We start from the raw sequence: 23,220 nt of genomic DNA, 5'->3' as shown, positions 1-23,220 counted from the left end.
AACAAGTGATTTCCTCCTCTTTAGCTTGGATGCTGGAGAGCCTTGGTGGTTTGGGTGACAGCCTAAAACCTCTTTCAGGGAAGAAGTTGAGCCATACCAAGGAAATAACAGAGACGTTTTCAAAGTGCACCACTGTGCCCTCGTCCCCAAGTTCTGGAATGGAGTAAGAGGTTTGTTATACATAGAGAGCCAATAGGACTAAATATTGTATGGAAACAATACAGGGGTATTTGGAATAGGTGAGGGCTCAGAGGGAAAACTAGTTGCTAGGCAAGATCACTGAAATATGCCTCTGGTTTTTACAGTAGGGCAACACCATATTCTCTTGATGTCAATGACACAGGCTGAACATAGCAAGAGTTTGCTATTCTTTGGAAATGTACCTCTTTCACCACCATGAACTATGGATTTTAACTTGGATTCAATTTTATCTATTTCTAGTTTGGGTATGAGGGTGAGGAAAGGGAAGGGGCTTTGAAGTCCGCTTTTTTTGTTTGTTTCTGCATGTCTTATGGAATCATAGAATCACTTAGGTTGGAAAAGACCCTTAAGATCACTGAGTCCAACTGTTTACCTAGTACTTCCAAGTCCACCACTAAACCATGTCCCTAAGAACCTCATCTATGTATCTTTTAAATACCTCCAGGGATGGTGACTCTACCACTTCCCTGGGCAGCCTGTTCCAATGCCTGAAAACCCTTTTAGTGAAGAAGTTTTTTCTAATATCCAATCCAAACTTCCCCTGGTGCAACTTGAGTCCATTTCCTCTTGTCCTATCACTTATTACCTGGGAAATAGGCCAACACCCTCCATGCTACAACCTCCTTTCAGGTACTTATAGAGAGTGATAGGGTCTTTCCTAGGCTTCCTTTTCTCCAGGCTAAACAGCCCCCATTCCTTCAGCTGCTCCTCAAAAGGCTTGTTCTCCAGACCCTTCACCAACTTTGCTGCCCTTCTTTGAACTCTCTCCAGCACCTCAATGTCTTTCTTGTAGTGAAGGGTGCAAAACTGAACACAAGATTCGAGGTGCAGCCTCATCAGTTCCGAATACAGGAGGACAGTCACTGCCCTTGTCCTATTTGCCACACTATTCTTCATACAAACCATGATGATGTTGGCTTTTTTGGCCACCTGGGCACACTGCTGGCTCATGTTCAGCCACTGTTGACCAACATCCCCAGGTCCTCTTCCACGAGTTTTTTTTCCAGCCACTCTTCCCGCTGTCTGTAGCATTGCATGGGGTAGTTGTGACCCAAGTGCAGGACTCGGCACTTGGCTTGTAGAATCTCAGACAACTGGCCTCAGCCCACCAATCCAGCCACTCCAGATCCCTCTGTATGACCTTCCTACCCTCCAGCAGATCAACACTCCCACCCAATTTCATGTCACCTGCAAACTTACTGAGGGTGCACTCAATCCCCTCATCCAGATCATTGATAAAGAGATTAAACAGAACTGGCCCCAATATGGAGCCCTGGAGAACACCACTTGTGATTGGCCACCAACTGGTTTTGTCTCCATTCACCACAACTCTTTGGGTCTGGCTATCCAGCCAGTTCTTTACCCAGTGAAGAGTAGATCCATCCAAGCCATGAACAGCTAGTGTTTCCAGGAGAATGTTTTGGGAAATGGGGTTAAAGGCTTTCCCAAAATCCAGGTAGACAACAATCATAGCCTTTCGCTCGTCCACTGAGCAGGTCACTTTGTCATAGAAGGCAATCAGGTAAGTCAAGAAGGACCTGTCTTCATAAACCTTTGTTGACTGGTCCTGAGCTTGATTATCCTGTATGCTCCATGTGATGGCACTCAAGATGATCTGCTCCATAATCTTTCCTGGCACTGAGGTCAGACTGACCAGCCTGTATTTCCCGAGATCATCCTTCCAGCCCTTCTTGTAGATGGGCATCACATTTGCTAAACTCCAATCAAATGTGACCACTCCAGTTAGCCAGGACTGCTGATAAGTAATTGAAAGTGGCTTGGTGAGCTCCCTCGGTACCCTTGGGTGGGTTCCATCTGGCCCCATAGACTTGTGCATGTCTAAGTATTGTAGCAGGTTGTTATCAATTTCCCCTTGGTTTACTGGGGATTCATTCTGCTCCTTGTCTCTGTCTTCTGGCTCAGGGAGTTGTGTACCTGGCACACAACTGGTTCTACTTTTAAAGATTTAGGCAAAGAAGGCATTAAGTACCTCAGTCTTTCCACTAAAGGATGGAGATTCTCCTTAGCCCTCCTTTTGTTACTCATCAATAGAAACGTTTTTTGTTGTCTTTTACAGCAGTAGACAGATGCAGCCCTGGTTGGGCTTTGGCCCTTCTAATTTTCTCTCTGCATAATTTCACAGGATCCTTGTAGTCTTCAAGAGTTAGTTGCCCCTTCTTCCAAAGGTCATAAACTCTCCTTTAATTCCTGAGTTCCAGCCCAAAGCTCTCTGTCCAGCCAGGCTGGTCTTTTTCCTCTCCTGCTCATCTTTTGGCACATGTGGACAGCCTGCTCCTGTGCCTTTAAGATTTCCTTCTTGAAGAATGGCCATCCTTCCTGGACTCCTTTGCCCTTCAGAGCTGGTTCCTTTCCTACTTCTTCTTTTTTCCATTTGATGCTGTTTGTTGAAACAGTGCCATGAAATACTGACACACTGTGGAGGCACCAGCTCTGATGAGAGACAGACCCGAGGTCATTCTGTGTCCCCAATGGTGGATGTTCCTTGGTCCCAATCTCAGTACAGAGCTGTCTTTGAATCTATCTTTTCCCTTAATAAAAACTGTCAGGATTTTAGCTCACAGAAAACCTCAGTATAGCAGCATTGTGCGGTCCGCATCCTCACTGCTGGAAAAGACAGCTCTTCTCACAGTGTGAAGAAAATTTATTTCTTCCTACTCTATTCCATATGCCAAATTTTCAAGTTCTCCTGTTTCATAGTAGGAATCACTGCCTCAGTAGGAAGCAAATCACAAACCTCATCTCATTTCAGATAGTCTACCAATATTGATTTGTAGATGAAATCAGAGAGATAAAGGTAAAAACTTCGGAGCTCTTTATCATTCCGAAGGTGTCCTATTTCTCCTCTTGCTATAGTAAACTTTTAAAGAATTATTTAAATAAATTGTTTGTATAGCTTAGTCATTGTTTAACCTGGCGTTTGTCCTCCAAATATACTAAACGTATTACTTCTTCCATTTATATTCTTTTTTTTTTTTTTTTTACCACCTTGTAGGCTGCTTAATACAGATGAAATAACCATAAAGCAGTGATTTTCAGAGGTTTACCAACAACAAATAAATATCTATATGTACACCATAATGAAGACTTTCCATTGAGTCCAAATACATGTACAATGCAGATATTTATATATAACTTTCATATTAAAGTCCTAATAGAGATGAGACCACGTCACACTGTTTTTCTTCTAATATACTGAGCTTGAAGGTCAATGCTCTTTTATTTTGCCTTTGAAGATTTATATTTGTGTTGGCTTTTTTTCTTTGCATTTACAGCGCTCGGTGACAAAGATGCTTTAGAGCATCAACCTTCTACCTCAGGAGACCTGGCTCAAGTCCTAATCTAGATCAAACATAGAGAGGTTAGTGGTCTCGTCATGCTCTCTAGTGGCTGCTTCTCTGCTGAGCAGCTGCCATGCTCCAGGGAGGACCAGCTGGAGAGGCAGCGATGCTGCAAGCCTACGCAGCCTGAAGCACAAAAGGAAAAACTGGAGGGTTGGATCTAGCCACTTCTAAACCATGTCTTAATTTCTCAGCTCAAAGAACCAGAGAACAAGTACCTTTATGACAATCATACCACTTTTTTTCAAAAAATTTAATCTCTTTCCCAACATTTGAAATCGAGATTTAAGAACGGACAAACTGACAAAAAAAATCTAGCTAACAAATCCTCAACCTTACCTAAAAACTGCAATGAAAAGAACTATTGAGGGTAGTGGAAAGGCCTGGCTGACTTCCATAGGTTTTGAACCATGGGGCTGAACATACTTGTGGTTCTCACTGGCACTAATTTTATAAAATATTTTTATAAACTGTTTTGCAAACTGATATGAGGCCCTCCCAGGGATAGTTTTTTCCATACATATTAGAATTACAGATTTGCTGCTGAGTAGATCCTTGCAGTACAGAAATAACCCACAAAAGTTTATAAGGAAATTGGAACAGAAAGCTTTAAAAATCTCAGAGAAAGCTTTAGTTCAAGTTCTGAGTGACAATGCAGATCAGAACTATTTTCTGAGTCAAAAGAAAAACCAAAACATGCAATGGAATAAAACTGAGATTCAGCAAAAACAAATGAGTCACCCTTTTGATCATACCTCTAGCAGAGACAAAACAAACTACTGTCTTAAGGACGTGATAGTTTTGCTTTTCAGGTTTCAGTTTAATGTTAAAATTTCATGCCAGCAATGCAGAGTGGCATCCTGGTAGAGTGATTTGATTATGACTCCTGGGCAGTGAGTCCTGGACAGTGGCATGACCTCACTTCTCCTACCTGCTCTAGCAGCCTGTCCACACACTTTTAATTCTCAGACACAGATGCCCTTCAGCTTTCCACCCTTCACCATTTCCACTGAGGGCATATGGCTACTGGGAGGACACCCCTTCTCTGTGACCGAATGGGATTGTTGACTTGCTTCCTACACAGTGTGGGTGATACTGGTGGGCTTTTAGGAGAGAAAAATAAGAGTGATGCTATCCATTTGTGGGATGTAAGCGGTCAAGGGAAACAAAAGCCCTTGTAGAAGTTTTACATGAGGTACACAGATGGCTTCGGGGGTGTGGCAGACTCTGTTGATGCTAAAAGGATGAAGGAAGCCAAAAAAGACTTTTGACAGATGCTCCCAAGCTATGGCGTATTTAAAGAAGATTGTATTAATTTTATAAATGTTAGAAATCTTGCCTCACTTCAAGTATTTTCAGTAGTTGTGTTCCCAGATAAATAAGACATGAAATATTTCCTTCAAGATAAAAAAGATGTAGAGAGCTAATGAATACTGTTTTCAAATTTGAAACAACTTAAAGTAGAAGACATTTGAAGCTCATTCTCCAAGGGAACTACAACACAGACTACTAAGGCTTAAACACAAACCAAAGAAAGCTTCAACCATTTATAAAGATAATAGTCCTGACTGGGAACAGAGATGTCTTCTAAAACTCACAACTAATGAGGACAAATGCTTCAGAGGCCTAAAAGTGCATAAAGTCTGAATCAATAACAGTGTGGGATGATGGATGACCACCAAGTAGGTGTATAGGGTGGCTGTTGTCCTTTTAAAATAACTTGTTGTGGATACATAGTTCATAATTTCAAGAGAGCTTGGACAAAGGTGGTAGAGCAGCTACTCTGAGTCAGATTTGCTAGAAGTTGCAAGAGGGTTTATCTAAGGCCCAGTTAAGAAAGGCTACACTATGGGATCCTGCCTTGATCTCACAAGCAGGGATATGGTAAGGGGACTGGAAGTGTGGTTACCTTAGAAACTGGAATAAGAATTTCACTAAATTATTAACATGTCTGAAAACTAAGAAAAGACAATATTTCTAGTTATTAGTAAACTATGATCTCTTTTATGAGAGGAAGACAGTTTTAGTAATGAGCAAATTGAGATTTTTTTCCTTAGTCTTTGCCACAATAAGGGAAGGGCTCCAAGAAGGACCAAAATAGCTGTTAGAAACTTTTGCTTTTAACTGGCACAAACTAAATGTGTTTTCTGCCTACATATATCTTCTTTTTCACTTACCTCCTGGATTTTGCTTCCTAATCCTTTTTCCCTTAGTTCAGTTTATTTGGCTGGGGCTTTTACAGTCTTGGCTATAAGAACAATTTCCAGTGTCACTGAAACAGGGATTAACTTCTGTCCTTTTGGCTTTTGACTGGGTTCTTTCTCTTCCAGCAAGGTGCTTTGGGAAGCACTTCTACCTTGAAGAGCCCTGCATACTGTGAAAGAGGGAGACCATGAAAGTCTTTGAAGTTGTAAAAGGGCTCTGTTAAATTTGGGTGGGTTTTCTTGCTAAATGTTTAAAACTCTAGTTAACTTTAGAAGAGAAGAAATGCTGTATCAGACCCTGAGGTGTCTCCCTAAACAGAAGGGTATTATTTTTGGATATAGTGTGTAACTGGAAAACTTGACTTCTCTTTGCTCACTACATCTAAAATTATTTTAGAAGATTTTGCACTGTGGAAAACTAAAGGCTCATAAATGAGGAGTTCTCTGCAGTTTTGATTTTCAAGACCAAATACACAAAACCTAAGGCAAAAGAATTGTCTCTGTTTGAAGTCACACCCTGATCACTACCTACCTCACTGACAAAGCTAAAAATAATAGGATTGGCATAAAAGTACTTTTGGGCCAGATATATAGGACCAAGATCCCTAGGAAAAAAAAAAAAGAAAATAACAGAGGAAGTAAGTTTCTGCCTGAGAAACATTGGGCTGATCATCAACAAAGAAGTCCAAATATTTGCTTGGAAGTATTTTCACAGCTTGATAATGTCGTGCTGGGAAGTCCACGCTCCCAAGTCTTTCTATCCAAAAGCAGACTTGGTGCATGAGTGTGCATCTTGCTGCCAGTGAGTCACCTGGAAGATGTGTCATTTGATGAGAGTATTGAGGAAAAGGGCAATTGCAGTTTATACTCTTCAGGATTACTGTAATGCCATCATTTGGGCAAATACTTCAAAATGTTGTGCCTGAAGCAGCGGATTGCTACATTGCTCACTGGTTATTTCTATTGCTTACTTGCCTGCTGGATGCGTGTTTACTAAAGCTAATTAGAGTGGACTATGTTATTTACAGTGTTAGACTTTAAAAGGAGAAAGCTTACTGTACAATCTCTTTTCCTCAAGTGTGTTTGAGCAGAGATTACTTTAGGGGATCTGAAAGGAGCCAGCAGGGACAAACTCAGCAATTATTCTAACACATTCAAGCATTCCTATCCCCTAAGTGGCAGCATGAAGTATTCCCATGCTGGTTACTTGATACTGGATTATACAGAGGGGAGATTTATTTCTGTATGTACCATATCACTTTGGGCTAGAGTTTGTTTCAGACCACTGGGTTTCACGTTTAATTTCAATGTGAGTACCATATGTAATAGAAATCAGAACTTGAAAAGGTCACAGTTTTTCTATCTTGTCCTTTCTAGCCCCTCCCATTTAAACTTGAGGAATCAATTCCTCTCCCACAGCAATTTTTAAAACTGTGTTTGTGTTTTCATATGATTTCTACCAAGATTAGTAAGAGGTGAATTAAATCAGGGAAAGCTAAAGCCATTAGTAACCCTAAGGTTTCACTCAGGGAAGCCTTGGCTGTGAAGGGAGTCAGGAAATATTAGAAGCATATTCAGTCCTATTTTGTAGACAAATCAATCAATGCTTCATTTCATAAGCTTCAGTCAGATCTCTTCAATACATGCCTGATGTGGTGATATCATTCATGCCCAAACCCTGTTGAAGATGATGGAGAACTTTATGTTCTCCAGAAAGGTCTTTTATCAAATAATAGCACACATTTTTCACCAGGGCTGCACAAGGAAGCATAGAAACAAAAAAAAAGAGGTTGGAAGGATTTGGCAACTCTAGTAGCTCTACCACTGCAGTGTCAGTGGAAATTCAGTTGGATCTAAACAATAATAAAGAAATAGAACCGTATAAAACAATTCAGGATATTCCCATTCCCAGCCCACATGTTTAGTCCCAAATTCACAGTATCACAGTATCACAGTATGTTTGGGATTGGAAGTGACCTCAAAAGATCATCTAGTCCAAATGCCATGGATTCTACAGCACAAGGAGGAGAATCTGAGAGCAGAGGAAGGGATAAAATAATAATTTGCCTTCTTCATGCCTTCATTTTGACAACCCAGATTTCTGTTCCAAATTTACTCTTTGCTGCGGAGGTTGTAGCACAGAACAACATATCTAAGGGAGAAAAAAAATCTGCCACAAGGACCATACAAGAGAGGAAAGCTAGACTTTGATAAATAGGAATTTGCTCATGTTTGTGCTTTCAGCACTTTACTCCAGTGAGTTCAGCATCAGGGGAGCCCGTTTTAGCAGGTTCTCACATTCTGCCTGGTGATATTAGGTGTGTGTAGGTGGAAGACCAGAAAATTTTGGAAGCTTTTCATTTTGAGCTGTCGTGGAAGCCAGTAAAGCAACTTTTGTTGATTAAGATTCAGCTTCTTTTTTTGAAGAAGGATTTGGTTTATTTTACTTGATCTGCTTATATATATTATCATATTTGTTAGACTATGCAACTGAATCTGGAACAGCTTTCAACATACATAGCACTGATTTGCAACAGAAAGGTTAAAAATTTATCAGCATTCATTCAGTTGTCCCAGAACATTTAGTAGGCTTGATTAAGGTAATATTCTGGAGGCATCTTGCTTCCCTCCCCAGTCCTGGAGAGCTGCCTTTTAAACATGAACTATGGTAGCTGACTGTGCAGAAAAAGATGGGGTAAAGCACGAATCACATGCCAGGCTGTGGAAATACTCCTCCTGATAAGTAAATTATATAAATACATAATATAAATTTATATATATTGATATATTTGGGAAAACAGTCTTACAGATGCTTGATGCAACTGCCTGTACCTAGCAACCTGTTTATGAGTGAGGGGGCATCAGGGCCTTGCCTGATGTGTTAAAAACAGGTTGGAGTGCCATCTATTTACTTTTGCACTGATGTACTATGAGTATTGCAGTAATTATTTCCTTCTAATGTGTGTGGGGAATAGTTTGAACTTGCATCAAATTTAACAAAGAAGTAACAAAAAGAATTGCTCATTTGAGGAACATTCTAATAAATTCATACCAAAGACAGAGAGAAAGCAAAAAGTCTGAATCAGGATTGTTTGTCAAGTTTGGCTACACCTGGAGGCCCAATGTGACTTTCAGATCTACTTGAACAATACAAGAGTTTAGAAACTTTGAGCTCACCCTCTCCCAGCTCTTGTTCTATGGACATTGCTCATCATGTGTTCCTCAGTCTCACTTGACTATCCAATCAACCGCAACTTCCCGCAGCTGAAAAAGCTTCTTTGTCGGAATATTTCTGTGGATTTTTTTTTCAGTGGCTGTCCAGCTCTGACACAGCTGCTGAGTGTGACACACATTGTTGTTGGCAGTAGTACAAATTAGTGCTCCGGTGACAGACACCCCGTGACAGAAATGCCTTTGCAAGTTAGGATGCTCAGAGAGTGATAAGCCTGGGGAAAGCACAGCCTGGAGAGAGGGAGCTGCAGCAAGCCGGGAGAGGCAAGGACAACTGGAAAACCCGACAAGAAACATCAAAGAAGAAATATGAAGCTGAGGTTTGAAAAGGTAAATTTCAAAGCCGTTTCCATCTGGCTGCACTGATTGCATTGGAGCAAAGCAAATTGAGAGCAAGCTGTTTCCAAAGGGTAATGAGACTTGCAAAGGCACGAGTCAGGCCAGGGACGTGGTGCCAGTTTGTTGGCAATGCAGAGCCTTGCCTGAAATCCCTGCCTAGGAGGAAGAAAGATAAGGAGACTCGGGTAATAAGAGGGTTAAATACTCACATGCATAATTCCATCATCAACAAATTGTCATACTCCTTCTTCCAAGACCTGATTGGCAGGGATATATAGATGTAGAGTCCACTGTCCAGCAGCAGAGATGGCAAATGTACATCTAGAGTCTGGGTTGTGCCTTACAGTAAGGGATTAGATCCTCTCCTCCTCTGTATGTCAGCTCTGAATGTAAATATTCTTAAGATGTGAGCTTAAGCCTTAAAACCCTGACACAGAGCTACCTTGGAAATAACAGTCTGTGTCTCTAAGTGCTCACTGATCTTGGCATTTAAGCAGAAAGTTTTACTTCTTATCTATAACACATGGCTACTGATGTTGACTTCAGCTTCAAAGGTGATGACACCACGGTGTTGGCAAAACCCTGCCTTTGGGATCAATTGGGGATTTTAGGGTCCTTCAGGAAAGAAACCTCCATACTAGTGAAGTTTCCATACAAAATAATATATTTGCCGGACTATTTGTCACTCACTAATAAAGGGCTCTATATCAAACCTCTTAGTGTAGGAGGCAGCTACTTTAAAGTGAGTAAAACGGCTGTTTATTCTCCAGAATCTGATTTTATTACTATTTGTCATTTTGCTTGATGAAGCTCTAAAGGACAAAATCTAGGTGTTCATACACATTTGGACAATGTTTATCATACTAAGGGTACCGTGAAGAGAGAAGACAAAGGTAACAGATGGGGAGAAGTGATGCTTGCACAAAGAAAAAGAAATTGAATGAAGCAGTGTTGAAAGCCAAGTGTTAACAAATGAAAAGGCATCTTCCCTGGCTGCAGTGAAAGCTGAGCTGACAGTGATTTAGCACCTGAGGGGCTGTGCTTGGCGACCACAGGCACATGTTCCGTGGAAATCAACTGTGGAAGTTCCATTGGGCAAGCTGCAATTTAAGTTTAGTTTATAATCTCAGGACTACATTTTAGAAACTCTCCTCATGGGGATACAGAGAAAATCAGGAGCGATGCAAAGAGATCATGGCTTTTTCTTTTTTTCTTTTTTATGAAGGGCTTTTTTAACTGAATATCAGGAACTCCATGGCAGCTCATCAACAGGCTGAGATCAGCCCACGTCACTACCATCTGTTGTTGAGCAGCACACCCATGCCAAACTGGTACTTTTTCCCAATAGTAGGCTACTGGGAAAAATTTGAAGGCTTCTAGTTTTCCTCCTGGGGAAAAAGATTGTCTTATTCCCTTCTCAAGACTGCAAAACTGGTGCTGGTCCTACACTATGAGCTCCTTGGTGCAGGGATTTGTCTTCTTCATGTCAAAGTCTTCCCAAATCCAAAACCTAGCCTTTTAACAGTCAAACTCCAGATTCAGGCCAAAGTCTACCATTCATGCCTTTCTGCGTAGACTATGTGAAAGATTGTATAAGATGGGATAAGGGCACTTTTAAATATCTCTAAAAGCACAGTTGATAACTGAAACCATGAGTGTTAGAAGCAAAAGTAGTAGAAAGGTAACTGTCCTCACAACATGGCAGAGGCTGCCTTTGATTTATTACTGTATATCAAAACCATCTTTAACCAGAAGTTTTCTCCACGCTTTAAGCAGAGACATTTTCTACTCCTTTAAAGCACTAAAGCTGCTGTCCACATAGAAGCCCTTCTGTTTTCAGTAACGTCAGTTTTGTGATGCTTGTTGTATTTTGCTGAACGTCAGGAGCAATGATCACTCTGTGTTCAGCTGTTTTCCTGTGTAGTGATCTCCACGTGATGCTGTTTTCCCTCCGTTTAGCCCTTGTCCCTCCTGAATTGAAGGCAGTGATTCAGACACAACTTCCCTAAAGACACCAGCGCACTGAGCCTCAAAAGGAGCTGCAAGCCCATTGACCTTTCGAAGCTACAAGGCAATACGACAGCACCTCCTCCCTCCAGCCATGTCCTCTGGGGACGGATCTGACCGAAAAGGGATTTTGTATGCAGAAGAGTTTATAAATATGAGGATTCACTTTTTTTGACTGGTGACAAATCAGAGTGCCAGCACTGCAGATAACTGAGTTGCTGAGGACAAAAAATCTCTGGTTTTAATTGTTGCTCACCCTGCTGAAGTTTGGTGTGTTTTTTTCCCCTAAATTTCGTTGAACAACATGTCAGTACATTCTGCTGACACATTGTATCCGCAGAGGGAAGACCTTCATCCTCCTTAAGGAATTCTGCTGACTCATGGGAGTGGGTAAGGAGGATGTTGCAAGTCCAGAAGGAAGCCATAGAGGCAGCCAATTTAGGGTAGAGAAGTTCATCAAATGTTTTTATTTTTCTGTCATTTTTTGCCCAGTATACACCACCACATCATGGGAAAGGGATGTGATATGAAGCCAGCATGGCTAGACTGCAACAGAGACTTGGCCTGTTTACACAGCTGACTTTGATTATAGACCTGTGATATGTTGTCAGCTGAGTTTCTGCCTTGATATTGACATCCTAAGCTAGTATTAAATCCTCCAGTTTTGGTGTTTTGGATCCTAAGACTGGGTCAGGCTACCGTGGAGGAGACACAACATTTAGAGAGCAGGCGGGGCTCTATAATTTGCTACATATTGTTCTCTTTGGGGTCCTTAGTTGGCATTTCCACTTTAGGATACAATTTCCTTAGTGGAAACGGTGTCCTCAGAAATAATACTGCATTGTTCAATGACTTTCTTGACCTCACACAAAAATGCCCATGGTCAGTTGTGCTGGCTGCTGTGCCTATCTGAAGGAGAAGTTCTGGCTTTAAGAATTCAGCACTGTCATAGCAAATGGGAAAGCTACCCAGACTGTGAGAAGCAAATGCTCTAAATATAACTGTATACATACATTTGTGTCTGTATCTACAAATATACACACATACATGTTGCATAAATCTATATATAACTGGTATATAAATTTTATTCCAGTTGTATATGTTTACTTCAACTTTATATAAATAAGGTTAAGATTACATATAAAAGGTTATAAATAGATCTGTCAGGCGTATATGTATCTTTTATATATAAAACATAGAAAAAATAAGTTTCCATGTAGCAAATATGTGTTTCCCAGATGCCTTTACCAGCATGTCTTGAAATAAGTACAAGCAACAGGATACTTTAAAAATGTATAAACATGATATTGCTAGCAACAAGGCTGGCTGGACCATTGTGTCTACAACATGTGCAAGTGAGCAAACCAGCAGCAAAGGGGTGGATATTTTGTGAATCACTGGGAGCTTTAGCTGTTGCAGAGTTGGAGAGAGAAAAAAATCCAATGACTATAAAAAACCTATATTCACTCCATCCATGTGTTCATTCATGCAATGTTTCCGGTTGCATCTTTCAGAAACAGAGGCACTTGGCTATGGCTGTTTTCATGAGCATTTCAACATCAATCACAGCAGCAGGACTAGAACTGTTAAAAATGAATCCAGGAAAACATAGGTGACTGGTGAACAAGCCAAGTAGAAAGTAATAGGTTCTGACAGGAAAGCCCACGGCTGCTTTCACAGATACCAGAAAGTGATGTGACTTCCCTGCAACTTGCACCATGCTTTTTGCCCTGGTAATAGCCTTGTTCAATGCCAGACTGCAGGAGGTGGCCTCTGGACCATAAAGAAATAGATGTGGGAAGCTGGCTATTCCCAGACTGCAGGTGAGGGATGAAGCAGAACTTTCCTTGATTTTCTATACCTTAGCAACAAGGCAAAATGTGCATTTCTGTGCTTACAAACAGGCACAGTCTCCTCTGCCTCTGAATTATGAACTGCAATGGGAGAAGTGGGGTGCCATGGTCTTTGTGTAGCTTTTTCTTTGTGGAGAGAGAAAAGTTTCTGAATAACTTGTAAAAGAAGGGGATGATCCCCTAACCCTCCTGTACTTCTTTTTATCCTTCCCCTTCATAGCACTAAGTATCCCAAATATTAAGAGCATCATGTAATTAGCAGCTCATGACAGTTTTAATCAAGTACCTCTTTCATCAAAGTACAGGTTTTCCTTACGCATCCGTCTTTGGTCTCTTGATTTATTTCATGTTACACAAAATATCATTTGAAGGAAAAGAGTTCATGCAGTATTAATGTCTGGAGTCTGATTGACTGCACTGATTTCAAAGGGCTTTTGGAGTATCCATCTGAGGGCACAAATGAGCTCTTTCAGTTTCTAAAACTTATTCCCACTAAGTCAACCAGAGTTCAGCGCTCTCAACTTCCTGCAGACTATGCTTAGCAGTTTGCAGTATTGGCCCCCAGTTCTACAGTTTATCATTATCTAGGGAATGGAGGGTTAAACAAAAAGATCTCAGAAATTCTGCTTATGAATAAAACATTCAAAGCTATTCTTCTACACTTAAAATAAACCAGCAAATTTTCCCCTTATCTTTGTAAAATTTTTCTATTAACGTCTGGCTCTGTATTTTCTGGAGACTATTTCAGTGCATCTATTATAAATATTTATGCGATAAGAAAAAAAATGTTGGAACTCCTTCAAGGAAATTAGATGAGAATGCATTCACACATTTCAAAAATAAATGCACAAAGTAAGTGTTCAAACTATGTTATTATTAAATCACTATATCCAGTGAGTTTAGTGGGAGATTGTTGCAACGAGAATAGATTAGTATATTGTTACTTGGGTGTGAGTCCAAAATCAGATTTCATCAACGAAACAGGAGTTTTAAGTGAAAAAGCAACACTAAGAGTAGCCTCTCAGGTGCATTTATAAATCTATCAGTAAGGCACCTTGCAAATAATCTAGTTAATTTAAAAGACTAGCTTTACACTTGATGAAATATAATCTCCTGAAAATCCATTATAATATCTCAATTTAAAATTGAGTAAAATTTAAAATCCTTTTGCATAACACAGTGCACACAGAAGTTAATAGAACTGTTTAAAAGAATGAAGTTAAGATTTAAATGAAGTTAAGTTTTAAGATTTAAAAACAAACAAACAAAAAAATCTCCTAAAAAAAACCAACAAAAAACCTCCCAAAAACACAGGTATGTGTGGACTATTTTATGTAAGTTTTACTTGTGTCAAAGAAAAACTTGTTAGTTTTGCTAACAGAAAACTGATGAGAATGGTCCATAAATAATTTCTTTGAATTATTTTGTCGTCCCTGCATTCTGTTCTCTGTAAATAAAGACAAATCTGGATGCAAAGAGCCAAAGCCTGCCTTCAGATGTGGGTGTGCATATCACTTAAATGTCAGGTAGTGTCAGGTGCTCAAATAAGAGGAAAGAATATAGCACCATGACAAGAGTAACAAGGTCTGTGAGTATTTTTAAGGGATAATTTTAAGATCAGATTTGAAGCTGAAAAACAGGCTGTAAAAAATCCTTCAATTTCAAGGAAGAATTGCCTAGTGCTGAACTTTTGTTTCTGATTTTTTTAATGATTTGCTGATCAAGACCAAGCAAACTGTCCCAGTAACAGCTCGAGGAAGCCAAACCAGCATCAGTGAGTTTAATGTTAATGTTAATTCTTCTTCAGAAAGTTGATGATCCCCTCTCAGTTTCTTGATTTTATACTTTCCTCTAAAGTTCTTTCTCCTGCTGTCAGCTTCAAAACATATGGACATCAATTAAAAAAAAAACAAAAAAAAAACAAAAACAAAAACCAAAAACATTTAGTGCTCTGGGATGCAAAGAGTGATATCCTCTTGTTTTCTGTTTAATGTTCAGTACTTGAACTGAGGAAAGTTTGACATGTTATTACCAGCTGACATCAATAGTCAGAGTCACCGAAATAAAAATAAGTACCAGAGCAACTAGAATCTTGAAATTGAATCTTATTGAATCTTTGCTTTTTCTCAGAATGCAATTTCTTGGGACTGATATTGTGTCTTCCCTTAGATAACTTTGGCTAATAAGAGTCCAGCTGTAACGTCCCCCTCTGAGCTACCAAACCCTCATTAGTGTTTCATATGATTTACATATTATTGTGATCTTAATCTTGACAGACACAAAGCAGAAGTTACAGCTATGCTATCCACAGCAGAGGCAAAGAGAATCAACTGTTTATTTTAAGCAGTTTAAAGAGCTCATTCTCACAGCTATTTAAATTAAGAGTCTCTGCACAACATCTACGTAGGATATATGAAGATACTCATATTCGATACACCTCAGTAAGTTTGTTTTCATAATGCCTCTCTTAGAGAGGGAATGTTCTCCCCACTTACAGGTAGGGAGACATGATGAATGAGTTGTCTCTGTTGCTCCAAAAGATCATAGCAAAAGTGGGCTCCAAGTGCTGTGCTACCATTCTGCTCAAGAACTTAAGATTGAGAAGTATTCAAAGTCTGCAATGAGTATAAAACTGAACAAAGATATCTTGCTTTTTATTTATCTTTTGGCAAGTTTATTGTGTATCCATGGGTATCTGTTACACAGATGAAAGGCTTCAAATGCACATTCAGAACCCAGTTGCATATTTTCCATACTGTAAAACCAAAAGGAAACATCCTTCACAGTGCTGTTAGAGGGTGACCACATGCAATATGATAATTTTGGAGGTGACTGCCCTGTAGCAGTTACTATGTATGGTTTCTTTTCAGAACATCTACCAGCTGCTGTTTTACAAAAAGTAAATGTGCATTTTTACAGAATTGTACAATCATAATTAAAAAAAATGAGGGCATAGTAGGTTTTGGATGTTGAGCATGAATTGGTACTTTATTGCATTTTTGGTTACTGTGTTGCAATTGTTTCACCTCTTACTTTCTGCCTATTGGAGATGATGCCACAACAGACAGAGCCTGTTCAATGACCTAGCGAGACTGGGCTGCTACTCAGTGAGATGTTCACTTGCTGTTAGTGGGAGAGTCAATCAAGAAATGAATTAATAGACTCTGTTTCCCAAAGCTCAGGTAACTTTGCATCAACATAGGTGTTTGTAAAGTCCTCCAGCATTACGAAACACTGCAGCAAGCCTGATAAGAATTTGGGTTTCCGAGCTTCAGAAGAGAGGCCGTGGAAGTACTAACAGCTTTTTTGAAAAATTTAACTGGACCTTGGGAAGCGGGACTTGATTAAGGATAAGGATGGAAGGAAATTCCCTTTTGCTTTTTAACAGGACCTTAACTTGTCTGAGGATGTTTACTATCAACTGTCTTTGACTGAACCAAAGAAAACAATGCTTCTGGTTTTGTGAATATTTAGCTTCTGAAACCTGATGAGATTCTTGGGAACTCAGCACTGGAAATAACCTTATCAGTCACTGGTGAGTATTCCTCCCAGGCCAGTCCAGAGTGGGACCCAATATTGCAGTTAATCAAGTTGTATAATCTCATTCACAAACAGGTTAAAAGTGATCAGGTTTTGGGTGTTGGGGAAGGAGTGGAGGGCAGTCATCCCCATTCTTACAAATAGATTTTAGTCTGATTTTCTGTATAATACAGACTGAACAACTTCTCTAAATAAAATAGCCATCATGTTGTGTTACAATTTGGTGTTTCCTATAGGCAGATATCCAGTCCTGATTTAGAGAAATCCAGACTGATTAAGAGCTCACCTCTTTCCTGAATAAACATTTCCAAAGGTTAATTACAAAAACCAACCAACCAAACACAAACAGAAAATTGTATGCCTGATTTTTTGCCTCATTTCATCTTGTTTCAGCTTCCAGCCTTGGGATTTCCTCTTGCCATTTTTGAACACCAGAGCTGAGTGGCATCAGAAACCTCTTTACTCTGAGGTACTTATGCATAGTGCTCAGGTCACCTCTTAATCATCTCTTCAAGTGAAGAATAGATTGAATGGCTTGAATTACCACAAAATTCATTATTTCCATATCTATAGCCATTATTTTACCTTTTATAGTGCTTTTCAAAGTATTTACACACTTATCTTTTCCCATAGTTCTTCTTAAGGGCAAATTCTAGATCTATCTATCTTATTTTATTTAACACCACTATTTGGAGGTTAAATAATTCCCTCTTTCTTTCTTTCTAAATCAAGAAACTTGCAGAAGAATGCCACTTCTGGAGCCCCCTGCACTCCTGTGGTCTCAGATTGCCAGCACATGTGAACAAGACCCCTTACATAAGATGACAGCCAAGCAACCACGTGCGTCTGATTTGTTGCAAATATAAACTGCCAGAGACGTCCTCCATGTCAGAAAACATTTTATGTAGAACACTGCATGGAAGAACCAAATAAAGCAAAACAATAGCATTACATAAAGCAAAGGTAAGGTTTGGCCTTCAGACCCTTCAAAAAGAAGTTCATCATGTTGTTATAGAAGAAAACCTGCCATATGGAATCTACCTCCAGCCATTATAAACTTGTTTGGAAGTAAAATTCTTTGGAAAACAAACCATAACTACCCTGGGTTAGGGTTTTGTCAGTTTGATTCAAAATACTGCCTAATGTTGGCAATACCTGCTCTGTTATATCTTCTGAGTTTTCTGAGACAACATAACGTTTAAGCTGATAGAATGCTTCAGCAAAGAGAGATGATGGTCTTGACAAATGACAATCATAGAGCATTAGCATGGGCCATTAGTACAAGACCTCTTTCCCGTTGTAACTTTGTTCCTTCTTTCGATGTGCACCTTAGGTAGATTCAAGGAATTTCAAGTTATGTTTTGTTTTGGTTTTTTTGTAAATGCAGAAAGTATAAGCTGTGATTGTTACAGATGCTTGCAGTGAGACACTTGACATCAGATTAATTTTGCCTGATTGCAAGTGTTTGTAATGCATGTCCATCTGAGCTGGTCACACCAGGACCACTTCATAGTCAGTGGAAGAAATTAGCATTCTTAAGGCATACCTACCCAGTTTAGTTGTTTACTCCAGGATAAGTGCTGATACCTCACCACTGACTTTAGATTTTTTAATGCAGTCAGATGCTATGACTGGTTATTTGATATTTGTGCCAATGTATGTAGGGGTCATATCTTCCTCACATTGCCATTTAGCTTCTTACTGACTTCAGAAGACCAAATATAGGTCAACTGTTACTTCATTCTCCCAGCGTGTTCTGTCACTACAGACATCATACTTCCTCCTTGCCACTTCTCTGGTTTGAAGACTCCAGGTCAGAGTCACTAATTTGACTCTTTTTGCAATTGTTTGAGGAGCCTGAGGACACACCTATGTGGACTATTGCTGTTGTCACAGCAGCTACTGCCTTCCTTGCTACCTCTGTCTTAAGGCCATTTTTTGGCCTGATTAAGGCCATTTTTGGCCTGATTCTGTTGCCAAGGTGAGTCTCTCAGGCTAAAGGTGTGGAACACAATATGCTACTCTTCACAACTGTTGAAAGTACACAGGTTGGCCACAACTAGGTGGACACCTAATCTGCCACCCTGGTTTCTCCTGAAATAGCCTTTAGGGTCTACAGGTGTATTTTGTCACGCCAACTCTTGCCATATTGCTGAACTTTATATCTGTGGCATGGAGACTTAGAAGCCTTTGTTTGCTTGAAACATAAAAACTGGGATTAAGTTTGCTTTCTTCAAAGTGGCAGAGGCTGGTTCTTCCTTGACCTGTGAAGGCATCTTTCCTCCTCCTTACTACTTAAATTATAGTAAAAATATGTGCCAGCCAAGCAAGGCATCTCACTAAGTGCCTTTGTTCTGGGTAGTTGTAATGGCTACAGACTAAAAAAATCCTGTAAATAAAACTGTTTTTCAGCCAGGGAAGACTGATTGATAAAGGTCACTAAATGCTTCCCTGCTGGAGTGTGAAATCAATGAAAAGTTTAATCTGGTATGATGTGGCAATTTGTCAGATTTAGAGGAGGCCATGTGAGTTAAGGATGTAGGACACAGTAATGAAACAAGGAGAGATGAAATAAACCCCCAACTCAGAATCCAAAAGCCACCATTCCCAGGCTAGAGAGAAGAGAGAGACTGAACTACCTGTCCAGTTAAAAAATATCTGAGTTTTTCCTCCACCATCATACTTATTTTTTTATGTCTTCTGCTAACTCAGAGCAGTTGAACATGATGGACTAAAATCACTGAGAGATGGATATTTTGCTGCTTGCTTACTTTCCACAGGGTGGTGGACAGGTTGGGATTTCCAAGCCACAGGATGTTACCAGGGGATGCACAGACTCAAAGACTATGAGGAGTTCTGAAAAAATTTTTAAATAATGGAAATCCTTTGTCCTCCACTAGAACCTATTCCATCTGACTCATGAAAAGAACAGGTTACCAATGAAGCAATGAAAAATGACTCTTCCAAGGCTGATGCCACACATTAGAAAGGACATGTCCAGCTAGTAGCTGGGTTATGTGAACCAGAATTGGGTAGTGCCTTTGAGATAGCTGCCATGTACTGAAATTTAGGGGAAAATGTGAAATCAGTGAACTGAAAAGTTACTAAACAATCAGATTGACCCACACAGGTGTATACACAGAACAGGACAGCAAAAAAAGCTTTGCTTGCCATTTCTTAATTTTAAAGATAAGCCAAGCTAAGTAGCAAAGAATGACATTACGCACTGCAAGCCATTAGTGTGGTGGCAACTGATGACAAAGTTTGATGCAAAAATATTAAAAAAAACCCGCAAAACAAAAAACATAACTTTAACACTAAAAAAGATGTTACTTGTGATAAAATTACTCTTCTCTATAAATTTTTAAGTTCTTTGGGGATCACTTTTAGTCTGTTGTTTGTTTTTTTTTCCTGAGAAATTAGACCGTGAATTTCTCAGTCTCTATATATGTGAATGCATGTCTGTTATCCCCAAATAACATTTGAACTACTTAGCCAACTTCAACAAAGTTAACAGAGACATAGAAATCTCAAAGAAAATTAAGTTCTTTTGACTTTCATGAAAATAAACCACAAGGCTGAGGGTAGACACTTGTTAAATTCTTTATCTAGGAGAAGTTTTGCATCCATGTTAGGCCCCAGGGACTTAGCATATAGGAGAGAAAAGACCTTATAAATATTCAGGCTACCAAGAAAACTTCAAATGGTCCTTGAAATAATCCACAAACTATACAATCCATATGGACTCATAAGTTCCAGCACACATAGAGATTTTTTTGTTGGTGGTGGTTTTTCATTCATAGAGGACACAGGGTATCCAAGTCTTAGGGAAGAACAGTTGTTAAATAACTCTGACTTATTGGATGTGGGCACAGAGGCTGATTCCAAGACACCTGAAGACTCAGGTTTGGGGTAAGTTTTCTCCTTACCTCACTATATTTATTTCTTGCACTATAAATTTCAGTTACAGGTTCATACTCTGATTAATTCTAGTTTTAGAAATATAATATAATTTTGTTTACTGCCTATGAAAGTAATAACATCTCATAGGAGATTCATTTACACTTAATAATTTTTAATGGTCCAACTTCATCACTGCACAGCAAAGCAGGGTCCTTGAGGAGATTACTTTTACATTGAGGTGATTTATTTGGAAGTAGAATGAGAACTGATAGTCTGAGACATTCTATGAACCTACTAATCTGTTCGCTATGAAATTAGCAAAAAGCCTCCCATTATCTTCACTGGCCTTTGGATCAGCTTCTCAGATGGTGATATGCACAACATGAGACTGCTTTTTGCCTTTTTAAATTTTTCCAGAAATTTAGCCAAGATTCACTTTTTTCCAGCTTCTAAATTAGATGACAAGACTTCATAAACTGTTTACATAATTTTTCTTTATAAACTGAAAATACCACAGTAGATCTGTCCACCCAATTCCTGACCTGTTACTGTAAAAAACCCCAAACTGAAACAAACAACCACCACACAACACGTGCCTTATTAAAGCTCATGTAGTTTCAACAGCACCTTTTGAAAAGACAGTTCAATATGCCAGCTTTTTATGGCATTGTTCCCATACATTTTTTTTTTATTGTATGAACAGGGAAACTTTTGGTAAATTGGATATAATACTGTGTTACAATAGCTATCATACTATGATTTTAAATAACAACACAAACATATTACTGTTACAGAGTATGTTCATTGAAAGCTATCTAGATTTATTTTCAGGACTATTTAATTGAGTATCATGTAATTGGGATTGTTAATGAAAGTACGGAGAGATGATTAATGATTAGATGTTATTGTTTGAATATGAAAGAGACATGAACGACCTTTTCACACCATTCTGGATTTAACTTGCATATTTAAATGCTTTTCTGGAATTACAGCAATGCTAAGTTTTACTCTTTGGGTTATGTTAAGTTTTGTTCTTTGAGTCATTCCCACAAATATTTTAATATGTTTGCTAAAGTTAATTCACTGTTCTTTCATAATGGCACCTACCAGCCAAAAATAATTGTCATCCCCATCAAATTATTTGTCTTTTATTTTACCATGCTTTGTAAAATTGTCCAAGTACTTCACTGGAGATTAACATACTAGAATAAAATCTATGGCAATATACCCACTACTGATGTATATAAATCTTGCTTTAAAATGTTAACAATAGCAACAGGAAATAAAACCTGATTGTGAACAAATTTCTCTAAGAAATTGTGTTTGCATTCCAGTATATATCATTGCACTTTGTATCTTTTTTAACTATTGAAAATAATTAGACCTATTTGACTGTCCTATTTGATTAGTCCTATTTTGCTGAAAAGTACACTTTAAGAACGTAAGTTATTTGGACAGTATTTAAGAATGGAAACAATGTGTGTGCTGATGACTTTTTAAGATTAAAATGTAGATATGTAATAGTCTGGCTATCTTTATTCCTCTCTAGAAAAGGAAAACTGGACCAGTCACAGCACGAAGTCTCCACTTCAAAGCCCAAGGAAGAAGGAAAACTTGAGCACTTGTATTCATTTGTACTAAAAATGACATACATGTAATTCATACACAATTCATGTATTGTTGCTACAGCTGGAAGAGTATAAAAGGACTTGAGTGTAAATGAGTTATAGGGATCTTGTAGTTCAAAAAGAGATCGTTTAAGAAAGAGAATGTGTTATTTTCTCTCATTGTTTATAGCATTTTATAATGTGTATATCATTAAATTTTCTATTACAGTCCAGACTCTAAAAGTGGATTGTAAAACTAACAATAGTCTTAAAGCAAAATTGCATCAATTATACAACAAGGGGAACTTGAGTCTAAACCACAGAGACTTATTGATTGGATGTTTTCCAGAACTCCTTGTAAGAACACCCATCAGCAAGATTTTTTTCTTTTCTGAATATGAGGTCATGAAAATAAGTTTTAACTAGCTGTCACTGCTAGAACAGTAGCACAGAAATGGAGGACAGGCAGGTCAAGCACTAGCAATTAGCTGGTCTGATTGCCCATTTATGTAGGTTCACACTCCTCACATGAAATCCACAGAAACAGGCAACCATGCTTCATCCAACATCACCAACACTTCTAGAAGATGCAAGAACACTTAATGGCATGTGAAGGTTTCCAAGTTATATTTAATATATACAGATATAATGGAATACGCTTCTAGTGTCATTCCATTAGGCCATTTCTCTGTCTCAAGTAAAAGTGCTAGAACATAAAGATAAATAGCTGTGGAGGGTGCAGATCACATCCTTGAAGGAGATCTAAGATCTGATTGTAAAAACAAGGAGCTCAAAGTCTCAATTTATGGTGCAGATGCAATAGATTTTGTACAGGCTGCCCAACTTATTTCCATACATTTTTAGGGAAGAAGTGTTCTACTTTCTAACAAGTAACTATTGCAATGCCATCTGTAAAACCTAGACATCATGGGGCATAATGCAGAAAGGTGGTGACCCACCATGAACTTCATCACAC

The sequence above is a fragment of the Nesoenas mayeri genome (assembly GCF_963082525.1).
Source record: "Nesoenas mayeri genome assembly, chromosome: 2".
Taxonomy (NCBI): domain Eukaryota; kingdom Metazoa; phylum Chordata; class Aves; order Columbiformes; family Columbidae; genus Nesoenas; species Nesoenas mayeri.
The sequence above is the reverse complement of the archived record's forward strand: the minus strand, read 5'-3'. Positions refer to the sequence as shown.